The 13,357-nt window shown below is 33.6% G+C and overlaps 1 pseudogene; it reads left to right on the plus strand.

Annotated features, from left to right (window-relative positions):
• Positions 1-4,184: 4,184 nt before the first annotated feature.
• Positions 4,185-10,939, plus strand: LOC143605329 (F-box/LRR-repeat protein At4g29420-like; annotated as a pseudogene).
• Positions 10,940-13,357: the final 2,418 nt, after the last annotated feature.

Raw genomic sequence — 13,357 nt, forward strand, 5'->3', positions numbered from 1 at the left:
TACCCCTTTTTATCTTTTACACATTTGGGGGGTAGCATGTATATCGTATTTACATTAATTATGTTTTTGACCGCATCTATTCAAACACAATTCATTATATGTTTGTGTGTGGTGATTGAATGATCTATGACTATGCTCTATGTTCTTAAGTGTTTATTTTGTTTTGGTGGTTAGTATCTCATCATCATCTATCTCATCTAGTATGATCATACATTTACCCAAGTGCATTGATTTTGTATCAATAGGAACGTGTCCACATATATTTAGTTTATATTTTCATAAGAATTGCAATGCTACCATTTACATATGAATTGTGATTTACCTATCTATATATATATAACTAAACTTATGTATTCTCACCACTATTCGTGTTGACAAACCATATTTTTATATATGCTACAAGTACAAGTAGTTGATATTTTTCAAGATCGAAGATATTAGTTTTACCTTAGGATATCTACTTTTAGATACATAATTATGAGGTGTTTGTTTCGATTATTGAATTTGTATACTTGTTTTAATGTTAATGAAATTAAATAATTATTGTAACTTTAACTATTGTCTTTTGAGCTACTGTCCAATCAATATATTACGCCCCGGCATGTTTCGCCGCCTTTGGTCGGGGGTGTGACAAATTCAAATCCTTTTGTTGAGATACCTTGAATATCTAATATTCACTGTAATTAGATTTAATATATAACTAAATAAAAGTGAATATTAGGGTTTATTTGGCTGAACATATTAGAGTATGTTTACTTCGAATAATATCACTGTCTTTGTTCACACAATCTTGATTTCATTGGCTCCTTTGTTAACCTACCACGTATCAGCATCTTCAAACTCTTTTTCATTATTATCATTTAGAGAAAGATCAACTGCTGCAACTACATAAAAGACAGACAGTTTAATTTTGTTTTTCTTTGAGCAGGTAGGATATTATACAAGACGTATTATATATGTTTTTACCTAATTCTTTTAAACCTCCTTCAGAGTGAGCTTCATATGCTTTTTCTTGTCGAACTTTATTTTTGATTGAATTTGGCTTCCCAAGCAAAACACCTGTCAAATAGCCAGACGTTTGATTCATGTTTTGTCCTCCCTTTCTTTACCAATTCGTTGATTTTAGAAACAATTTTATCAAATTCCTCTTAACTTGTTATCCATTTCTTCATTTCAATTCTGCAATAAATATTCATGTCACAATTTATACTTTTTTTTGTTAATATAAAATGATTTATGCTACAAATGTACTGTTCCTCTTTGGTAAACGGTTCTTTAGGCAAATATGTTAACAATTCTAGACAACTATGGTGGGGTAGCATATAATCTTATTATTTCTTGGGTTGTTGTCCTTATAGGCATCTGTAAATGCATGGTGAATTCGCCTCATAAGTATTATAATCTTCAAAAATATTATCATTTTGTTCACCACTAGCCAATTTTGATTTATCTCTTTTTTCTAATTAGTTCTATCTTTATCCACTTTATCATCTGTAGGTTTTTCCACACTTTATATGTTCTTGTTTGTTCTTTATCATTTCCAGATTCAGTGTGCAACATAACATTATCCATTTCAGTTCCATCTTTCCCTACTTCACAATCTGCAGGGTTTTTCCACTCTTTCATTGCTTGTTTCATCTTTACTCACTCTTTCATTGTTTGTTGCATCTTTACTGACTTCTTTGTTGTTTCTTATATCTTCATTATCATTGCCAACTTTAGTGTGCAATATAACATTACCCTTTTCAGTTGTTTGAGCAATTGAAGCACCATTTTTGCCTGTTTTAGGAATATCAAAGATACAAATATTATAACATGAATATTAATATATATATATATATATTTAAATATATGTGTTCACACTATAAAGTAATAGAAACTTACTTGATTCTTCGTTCTCTCCTCGGTATTAGTTAATGAACCATTTATACAAGTAGCTATCCATGTTAATAAGAGTTGTTATATAGCTAACTGCTGGGTGTTTGATGGAGTCCCCAAATGTTCCATGACGTTTTTGATACTCGTGTGTGTACTAGTACTACAAACAAGGTTGTTGGACCATTGAATTATTCTTGTTTACCATTTTCTTTTATACCTCTCTATTCCTTTTTTGTTTTTTCAAATTATGAATCATGTTGCTGCACCAATTCATTTTTGAAATTTTTGAAAAGTCATCAATTGAGGTTATGAACATCTGATTTATTGTTGATTTTGTTATCAAGCCAATGCATGTGTTGAACAACACAAGGAAATTCAATTTAAACTCTTCATCATCCCCATTATGTGTTTTCATTCTATCTAACACATTTTGAATAGTTATCCATGAATGGTTAAATTGTTTACTGAACTTATTTGTACCAACATTTGACACTATTCCTGGTCTATTCTTTTCTACAACTGTTTCTCCACCCACTATTATTCCAAAAACATCATGAACTACTTGGGGTGTTATCTTAGCAATATGATTCCCCATATTTAATTCATTATGGTCATGATCATAGTTCACAACCAACTAATATCCCAAACTAGTTGGGAATGGTGATAATACTCATGTTAACAATGATCCAAATTCCATTCTTTAACTCATTTTTTTTCCTCATTCATTTCTTTGATTGCATAAAAAATATTAGTTGGTGCACATCTCATCCAAAGTTTTGTATTAATTCTTATATTCTTGGAATGGTTTTCTGACACATAGTTTAGCAGGTGTTGACTTATTGCTCTTATTTATTCGGTGTTTCAAAGTCTAAATCAGAATTTTTTAATTCAACTTGACTTCCTTTTGTTTCTAATCAGCAGCTTGTTTTTGTTCCATTTTTTTCTTTTTATTCTTCAATACTTTGAGTGGTATTTCAAAGTCTAAATTTGAGTTTCTCTCTTCACCTTTTCTTCTTTTAACTTTCTTTTTAGCAGAGTTCCTCTGATTAAATTTAAACTTTTTTTTCTTACTTCTTCAAACGGTTTGTACAAGTCAACAATTTTCCTTTTACCACTTAATGCTTCGTCAGTTGTTTTATTTGTTATATCTTCATACACTACAAGAAAAAGTCTCTTTAGCGGTGACACTTTTAGCGGCGACACCAAAAATGTCGCCACTAAAACCTTAATCCGCGTCAAATTTAATCAGACGGCTAGGGTTCGTTTGATCGTAAGGCTAGGCTTCTTTTCTCACATCAATTCACAAGCGGAGTATTTCCCACTCTTTTCACACCTTTTCTCACATCTCTCACAGTCGGACTTCGGAGCAACCACCGGAACCTCCCTCGCCGGCCACCTGCAATAACCGTAGGCCGGAGTAACAACTGCAGCACCGCCCACCGCTGTACACGTCGCAGCTGCTACCGGACCTTTCTCTCTTTCAACCTGCAATTTCTAGGTTTCCCTCTTGGCTCGTCCTCCTATCGGTGAAGATAACTGCTCCTTGATTATTGTTGAAAACCCTCAAAATATTGGGGAAAAGAGGTGAAAGTTGTTAAGTTTTGGGATTTGATGGATTTTGTAAAATTTCGCCCTGATTGCGGTGCTTGCATATAATGTATATATGTGTGAACCCTCGGGAGGGCGAAAGTGAAATTGCACTAATTTTGACGTTATTTTACTAATCTCATGAAAATAACGTTAAAAGCGGCGGAAGGTTAATCAGGCATCATGTGGGTGGCGTTGATAGCCGAAAGACAAGGGTGCATGCACTAATCGGCGGTGCCCCGATGATTGAGTGTTATGTGTCTTATGTCCAAGGCTTGATGCAAAACTACTATTGAGCTGGGGGTCTCACCGGAAGCAGCCTCTCTATTCCTAAAGGGTAGAGGTAAGGCTGTCTACATCTTACCCTCCTCAGACCTTACCATAGCTTTGCTATTGATGGGATTATACTGAGTACGATGATGATAATAATGATGGATTTTGTAAAATTGAAAGGGGGTATTTGAAGAATCATTGGTACTTTGCTAATAAAGGCAATGAAGATAATACGGATGAGGGAGATAATATGGACTAGTTAGTTTAATGTTTCAATGTTAGTTTTATGTTTGACATGAACAAAACATTTGAGTTATTTAACTTTTGTGTACTTTGGTATGTTTATATATAATATGTATCATGTGGTTGCGGTATGTATTTGTTAAAAATCTGCATATATTTGTTTTAGTGGCGAAAAGCTGGAAATGCTGATAGAACAAAAAAAAATGCAGGACAGTAAGAAATAGCGACGACATTAGGAGCATTAGCGGCAAATTTGGCGCCGCTAAAATCTGCCGTCGTCGGATTCCGGCAACACCTTTAGCGGCAATGTTTTTAGCGACGACAATTGACTATTAGCGGCGGGACAATTTTTAGCGGCGACACATTAGCGGCGATAACAGAACAATAGCGACAAGGGAACTAGCGGCGACATTTAGGGTCTAACAGAACATGTCGCTGCTATTGCTTTAGCGGTGACTTTTAGGGTCTATAGCGGCGACTTTTGTCGCCACTAAAAGTCAAATTTTTTGTAGTGATATTTTCTTATTGTCCTTTCAACATATACACAAAATTTTCAAACAGAAATCAAAATAATTAGTTCTCTCTCAAATATGATGATGTCCACAAAACTTTCCATCCTAATACGTTCTAGTCAAAATTACAAACAATAAATATTATCATCTTTCCGAATAATTTCATGTAACACAACACGAAAATACAAGTTCATGCTAAATTGGTCAACTTAAAAGTTATCACATAATTTAAAACGTTTAGTTCAATAACAAAATTTTATCTTAATACGTTCAGGTACAAGTTTTTCAGAAACAACCATTTTGGTTTATGCTAAAACAGCCAAATCAACAAAACACATTTTTGTTAATAAGTCCACATGAAACAACCAAATTCAGATTATGCCTGTCCTGTCATTATTGGTTTAAGCAACAGAACTGTTTTTAAAACATTCAATTAATAAAAAACCACATCCTCTAATATGCTTAGGTCAAACATCATACATTCATCTTAGTACGTCAGTTAAAGCAACACATAAAAAACACCAGCTATTGCTAAAACATTCAACTTAAAAGTTAAAATTACACATATCGTCTAATAGGTTTAGGTCAACAATAACACATTCTTGTTAATACGTTCAACTCAACACATACAACCCTAATACTACTAGTTAAGATCATCGAACAACCAAAAACAATATGATAGTCAATTAAACATTACTCATATCTTCTAAAACGTTTTAAAAATTATCTGATTTTTTAGCAGTTTGTGGTTTATCGTGGTTTTGTTTTGACCATCTTTCTTTACGAAACTTAATAATCAACTTCTTTGAACTAGGTTTTGAGTTGGACTCTCATTCAACTCCGATTTTTCCATTATTGAATGTAATTTTGGATTTAGATTGTTTATTTTTTATGACTGGGGTTTCTTGTGGAATTTGATGATTTAGGGGCAAGTTTAATTGAATAATTGATATGTTGTAAGTTTGATTTGGGGAAGTTTAATTGAAGAAATCATGATGGAAATACCCTTTTCTTAACCGGTGTTGCTAGATTTCAGAATTTGCCATCGTGTATGATCGAACGTCAAATCTATCGCGTAACAAATGTTACGATAGTGTATTATTGTACGTTAACTACCATATATATATATTACTCTTTTACTAAGAGCGGGCAAGTCATCCAAGTAGGGATGGGATTTTTTTTCTCAAATATCCATTCCCGTGCTATAGCATCTGTATTGGTATCTGCACTTGCATACCTGTCTATTCGATACAGGTACATGTACCCATATTTTTTAATTTTAGGTACGGGTGGTATTGGTGCGGGGTACTAGGTACCTGTTAGGAATATGTAGTGGTTTTTATTGGGATTTCCAAAACTCATATCTCTAACCGTGTTTTTATTGGTATATCCTTAAGGCTTCAAGCGGAATTTTCAAAACCATTGATAATCAAAATATTAAATAATAATAGTTCTAATAAACCAATCAAATCCTAGTTCTCTTCTATTTTGTTTCCAATAAATAACTAGTAACAACAACTATGAATGGATTTTATATTATGGTTGATTTGTTTCATATTTAGTTTTGGTATTATGTTTTGGTTTTAGTATTATAGATAATTGATTGTCGGTTCTGTACTGGTATTGATACCAAGTTTAGTGGAGATTTTTTTTAAAGAAAAAAGTGGTACCAAAGCGAGTACCGTACCTAAAATACCCGTATTCGTACCTATACCATAAAATTCGAGTACAGGTATAAATACTTAGATTTACTAATTTTCAATACAGGTATGAGAACAATACTGATCTCATCCCCACATATAAGTTTTTAGCTTGATTTTTTTACCTATATTTTTAGCCTGATTTTTTTTTCTTAGAGCATTCCCAACCTATTTCCTACCATATACATCCATATATATCATATAATTACACTAAAAATAGCTGCATTTTCTCTCTCATGTTCAATTAAATAATATTTTTATATCTTTAGCATTATCTTTTCATTCTCATTCACTCACAACCAACTTCAGAAAATATTAAAAAATTATACGATGTGAAAAGTGAAACCTCAAATTTAATTTTCCCATATAACATTTTCTCTCTTCTCTACTCACAACCACTCGTAACCATACCACAATTTGCAAAACACTCTCACAAAAATACATAGTGTGAATGCTCATAGGTGTTAAAAAAACAAAAGAGAGAACTTCGATTTTGATCCATGTGATTTCTTAAAATTATCAATTTTGGTTCAATAGTTTATTTTAGACTTTTATGGTACAATAGTTTTAGTTAACTATCAGTTTTAGCCCAGCCCACTAACATCATCCACAAACCGTTATTTAATACAACTTTGAGAGGCTTTTTCATATTTTTTACAAAATTTTAATTCATATGAATATTTCCTTTTTTACTAAATATAAGTTTTATACTTTTTGTTATTTTCTAACTATTATGGTTTATTATATTTGTTTATATATAAATATATACTTTTTTATTTTTTTTTAAATATTTTTTTCCAAAAACAGAGCTTTTATGCAACTGTGTATTTATTTATTTGTACTTGAATACTTTTATTTTTACTTTTTATAGTCGTAATAACATCTAGACTTTAAAAAACAGAATATTTATTTTTTAAGTTCCATTTTAGTTCTACACTTCTACCAACTATAAATGATTTAGAAAACATAAATTTTCTGCTTTTATTTATCGGTGGTAAAAAGCGCATATATTTATTTTATATTGTTTTTTTTACTTTTCAAATACCGGAGGGTTTTTGAAAATCTATTTATTAATTTTAATTTTTGGTTTGTATTTTTTATCGAACAACTAAATTTTTGTACTCTATAGAATTTGAAACAATTATTTGATATCTTAATCACCTTACGACCCATCAAAATGGAAATGAAGTCTTGATTTGTATTTATTAAAATACACTTGCATAAAAGCGTTAGTTTTGAAAAAATTATATTTATTATAAACAAAAACTGTATAGATATTTATATATAATCAAATATAAGAAACCATAATACTAAAAAATAACAAAAGGTATAAAACTTAATTTTGGTAGAAACCCAAAAAGTTCTTGTGATTAAAAGTTTGTGAAAAATACAAAAAAATCCCCTTAAAGTTATATTAACTAACGGTTGGTGGATAACGTTAATGCGTTAGACTAAAACTGATAGTTAACTGAAACTATTGTACTATAACATCATCATCATCGTACTCAGTAAATCCCACCAATAGCAAAGCTATGGTAGGGTCTGAGGAGGGTAAGATGTACCTTACCTCTACCCCGTAGGAATAGAGAGGCTACTTCCGGTGAGACCCCCGGCTCGATAGTAGTTTTGCATCAAGCCTTTGACATAAGACACATAACACTCAACCACCGGGACACCGGCCGATAGATACTTGTACCCTTGTCTTTTGGCTATCACCACCACATGATGCCTGATTAACCTTCCGCCACTTTTAACGTTATTTTCACAAGATTAGTAAAATAACGTCAAAGTTAAAACCTAAAATAAACTATTGGACCAAAATTGATAAATTTGAAAAACCACTGTAACCAAAATTGATAAATTTAAGACTCCCTCCTACCCGACGTTGCTCGTTGCCGAGCAACATCCAAGGCTTTCAACTCAGTGTTCCCAGGCCTTCGATCCATCAACCTTCGATGCTCACCAAAATGGCGCACGTCAAAATGTGGGAAAGTGATAAGCAATCTTATTTGTGAACTGGAAAGTGTTGAATCGGTGTGTATTGGGTATGATGAGGATGTTGAGACATCAAATGTGTACCTTGCCCATGAGGGTTTTGCTAGCAAGTGGCTGCTAAAGCCTCAGGTTTCCGAATCGCTGAAATCGCTTTCGGTTTCTGCGATTCGGTCCCATAGTCGACATAAATCCAATGTTTTGCCCCTCGTTTCCAAGTCTTGTAAGTTTGTTTCAGCTAACTCGATGACATGACCGTCTATGAAAATTGTTAAAGTATTTTGGGCCGCAGGCTAAAAATATTTTGGGCCTTAAGTAAGAGTAGTTTGTTGGTTTTAAACGGTTTAATTTTTAAATGGGCATATGCTTTATACTTGGTTATAATTTAGGTTGTTTAGAAAACTTTTGTATAAAAATAGACTTAAACATGTTTCAAATGAGACCAGAACCCACTAACCTAACCCCACCCTAGGGTCGGCCCTGCTCAAGAATATCCAAAACCCGACACAATTGGGATGGGACTATTAATACCGGCCCCTTTAGGGTTTGGGATTAGTATTGAAATCCAGCGTTTTGCCACTGAAACCCGAACCTAGGCCTGTAAACAAATGCGGGCAAGGTATGTTTGTGTTCGTTCATTAACTTTAAACGAACACGAACACTTAATCGAACACATATTTTGTGCTCGTGTTCGTTTATCTAAAATAATCATGTCCGTGTTCGTTTATGTTTGTTTGTTTAAAATCTTTATAAACGAACAGTTCACGAACATAACTGAATAAAGATAAACAAACATAAATGAATAATATATATGAATAAGTGTAAATGAGCACAAACAAACATGAACGAACATATATTAACACACTTAAATGAACAAATATAAAACTATTAAGTAGATAACTCTTGCAGATAAATGAACATAAATAAACGAACGTTCACGAACATAAATGAACGAACAAAACATGTGTTCATGTTCATGTTCATTTAATTAAACGAACACAATTTTTTTGTTTATGTCCGTTCGTATATTAAATAAACGAACTTCCCGCCGAATAGTTCATGAACAATTCCCGAACGCTCGCTTCAGTTAGTTACAGACCTACCAAACCGGATGAGAATATCCTAACCCGACACAATTGGGACTGTTAATACCCATCCTATTAGGGTTTGGGATTAGTATTGAAATTTTTAGCGGGTTTCAGACGGGTTTGGGATATTTAATATACCCGATAACATTGACCCATTTACCAGATTATATACCAGCATAATTTTTTATAGATTTCTAAATATACTATCAATCTATTCTAAGTATATTCAATGTATGAATTGAATATTTAAATGATTTATCATAATTTGTTAAAGCTAATAATATAATCTCAATGTTGATTCATCTTGATTTAATTGCCATCCCAAGTTATTTGTTTGATGGGTTTGATGATGCAATCTTTCTGCATTCTTGATAATAATAATAATAATAATAATAGTAGTAGTAGTAGTAATAATAATAATAATAATAATAATAATAATAATAATAATAATAATAATAATAATAATAATAATAATAATGAATAATGAATAAGTTTTGCTAGTAGTTTAACTAGTATATGGAATTATGGAGGGTGCAAAATCTAGGGTGTAATCGATTAGTTATATTATGTCAATACCTAATGGGTATTTACAATAAACTAATGGGTATACCTGATATCTGACGGGTAATTACCCGATGGATTTGGGACGGGATTTAGTTTAATCGATGTTATATTTTGATTCAAGTCTTTGAACTGTAGTAAGTTGGTTGCAGGTCATAATCTTGTTAACCTAAAGCTCAAGTTTGCGTGGCTCTCTGTGGACGACTTGAATCCAATGCCAATGTTAACGAGCTTGACGCTTGAATCCACAAGATTAGACGACGAAAACCTAAACGAGTTGAATAAGTGTTTCCCTAATCTGCAAGTTCTTAACTTGGTAGATGTTACCGGGCTTAAAGATCCCAAGATCCACCTTCTCAACCTCGAAGCGTGTCGTTTGGACGTGTATAATGATTATCCGTCGTCTTTAACTATGATCACCCCGAACCTCATCACACTCGAAATTGTGTGTTATGTATCTATTGCGGTTCGTATTGAAGCTACCATGTTAACTTACTTATATCTTGTCTTTGAACACACCGGCACGTTCACTATCAAAAAGTTTGAGAATTTGAAAATGCTTTGGCTCGACTCTCGATATTTTGGCGTCTTGCTTTCGGAATTACCGATCACGAAAACCGTAGAAAATTTGTGGTTGGATTGTTCAGGATCGCACTCTGGAGGTTCAAAACTGAGCCTGGCGAAGGCGTTCATGGTTTTCCCGAACGTGAGTTCTCTATGCATTAACTCAGGTGCTTGGTTGGAGTTAGAGGCTTACCGGATAGGTTGGGAGATTTTGGACGCTGGGAGAGCGTTGAGAACGTTATGTGCATATCTGGTGTTGGATAACCCGTTGTTGACTTTCTCGTATGTTGCTTGTGTGGTGGACCAATGTGTGGCTTGTCAGAGGTCTCGTTGCTCATCCATAGTGATTTTGTTGGTGGCGTGTCTGAAAGTTTCATGTCTAGGTGCATGGCTCGTTGGCCTGGGTTGAAGTGGCGATGGGGAATATGGAGTGAAGATAACGAAGATTCTTGGATAACCGATGGTATATCTAATTGAGCAACGAAAATCATCTAAAGGCGTTTGTGATGAGGTGAGATTGATCATGTATCAGTTACGGTGGTTTATATTAATGTAGGCTTTTGATGTTTTTTCAGCTTGTTGCCGCTTCTCTGTCTCTCTATTGTAACTGGATATCATCATCATCATCATCGTACTCAGTATATCCCACCAATAGCAATGCTATGGTAGGGTCTGAGGAGGGTAAGATGTAGACAGCCTTACCTCTATCCCATAGGGATAGAGAGGCTGCTTCCGGTGAGACCCCCGGCTCGATAGTAGTTTTGCATCAAGCCTTGGACATAAGGCACATAGCACTCAATCATCGGGACACCGGCTGATCAGTGCATGTGCCCTTGTCTTTCGGCTATCAACGCCACCACATGATGCCTGAATAACCTTCCGCCACTTTTAACGTTATTTTCACGAGATTAGTAAAATGACGTCAAAATTAGTGCAATTTTACTTTTGCCCACCCGAGGGTTCACACATATATACATTATATGCGCGCACCGCAAGCAGGGCGTAAATATAAAAAGACAGCCCATTGAGTCAGGACGTCTTTTTCGTTGATAACCATGAGAACCATTACCGTAACTTCACTCACAATCAACAGGATATTTGTGTTAGTTGACCGGTCATCGGCTTTCTCGCCTGTTGTTTGTGTCTGTGTTGTTACTTGTGAGATGGTTTGTTGTTCATCATGTTAAAAGATAAGACTGTTGGTACTTAGTAGTGTAGCTAAGATATACTCAATTATATATCTAATAAATTTGTACTTAATGTAGTATAATCACATTTTGATATTTTCAATTGAAGTATCAAGTTGTTGATACTTCACAAATATGAATCCATTCAACAATCACATGCTCGGTTTGGTCAATACTACCGATAACCGACTCAGACAATCCCGACACAAATAATCCACAACCGAACACCACCCAACCGACCCCTCAATACCCGTACCCTTTGACTCCAAGGTTAACAAGACCATGAAGCTCAATGTCATCGTCTTGAAGTCAATAGGAAGGTCATCGATGTCCTTAAAATGAGGCAAAAGGGCATAGATATCGAGGTTTTAAAGAACGGGCTATCCAAAGACGAACCGAAATAACTTTCTCTAAAAGCAATGAGAAAAAATAACATTTTTATAAAATACAATCTTTAGTTTTTTTTTTCTTTTAATGTTATTTTTATTTTTTTATTTTAATGTATTTTTTTTATTTTAATGTAATTTTTATTTATTTAATGAAATATTATTTGTTTAGTTTTAACTATAAAAATTAGAAATGCAAAAAAGAAAAAATAATTGAGTAATGATTGCTATAGAGTTTTGAAAAGAGTTTCGACCACAGCCATTTTTTTGTAAAATGTTGGAATGCTGACTGGACGCCAAATGACGTAAAATGCATGGGGGTGACTATGTTTGACTACACATGATCTCACAAGTCACTGAAAATCTGAGGGGTTTAAACTATATATGCCCAATAAATCAATCAGGTCGGGTTAGATTGTTTCTGCTTAAACAGGTTCGAGTTATAACACGTTAGAGCAGAGCAGATTGAGTTGAGGTCAAAATGTATCAATTTAAACATGCGTGAATTTGGTACAATGAAGGCGGTGATTGTGAAGGCGTGTGGCCTAGTGGTGTCAGCAATGGCACAAGCAGAGACGGTTGAGGTGGCGGTGGTGGTAGTTGCGAACAATGCTGTGGACGTTACAGTTAGCCTAGTTTAGCGACCCAAAGAAACCAATACGCAAAATCAGAAAACAAAATTTGCCCGTGAAGAACGAATCACGATATGACACGTTTACAAATATCTAATACATTGACATGTTATTGTATGATACAAATAAACACCATTTTTTACTGGTAAAGGTGAGAGTTGTACATTATATATGTTAAAGGTTCACTGTGTTATAAACAAACAGATTCTTGAAAAGCTTGTGTCAAACAAACATTAAAGAAACGTTAACGAATAAAAAAAAATGTAATCAATGTGTATCGAACGAGATTTACCACGTCTTTTCTTATTGCAAACCTATGTAAGAGTGACAATCTCCTGCTCGAAAAACAAACAAATCAAATCAAATCAAATATACACGAGACATCATATGTGTTATAGGGATGGCAAATGTGACCCATGGATTGAATGAATTGTAATAAAATGTATATAATGGGTCAAAATGGGTCAAGCTAAAAAAAGAAAATGATTGAAACGGGTCAAAACGGGTTGACATTTCTTGAGTTTTTTATGAAACAAGAAAAACGGAGGAAACTTTTTAGTTTTTTTACTTTTTTAGTTTTTGATTTATATTTCGAGTTATGATTTTTTAATTATTGTTTTTGAATATTTTAGTGAGGGTTTCTGAAATCTCAACCCATTTTGACCCATTTTAAAAACCCCTCATTAAAAAATTCAAAAAAAAAATTATAACTCGAAATATAAATCAAAAACTAAAAAAACATAAAAAAAACTAA

Source organism: Bidens hawaiensis, unplaced genomic scaffold (assembly GCF_021521415.1).
Source record: "Bidens hawaiensis isolate Kalapana, Puna unplaced genomic scaffold, B.hawaiensis_p1.1 tig00069035_1, whole genome shotgun sequence".
Classification (NCBI taxonomy): Eukaryota; Viridiplantae; Streptophyta; class Magnoliopsida; order Asterales; family Asteraceae; genus Bidens; species Bidens hawaiensis.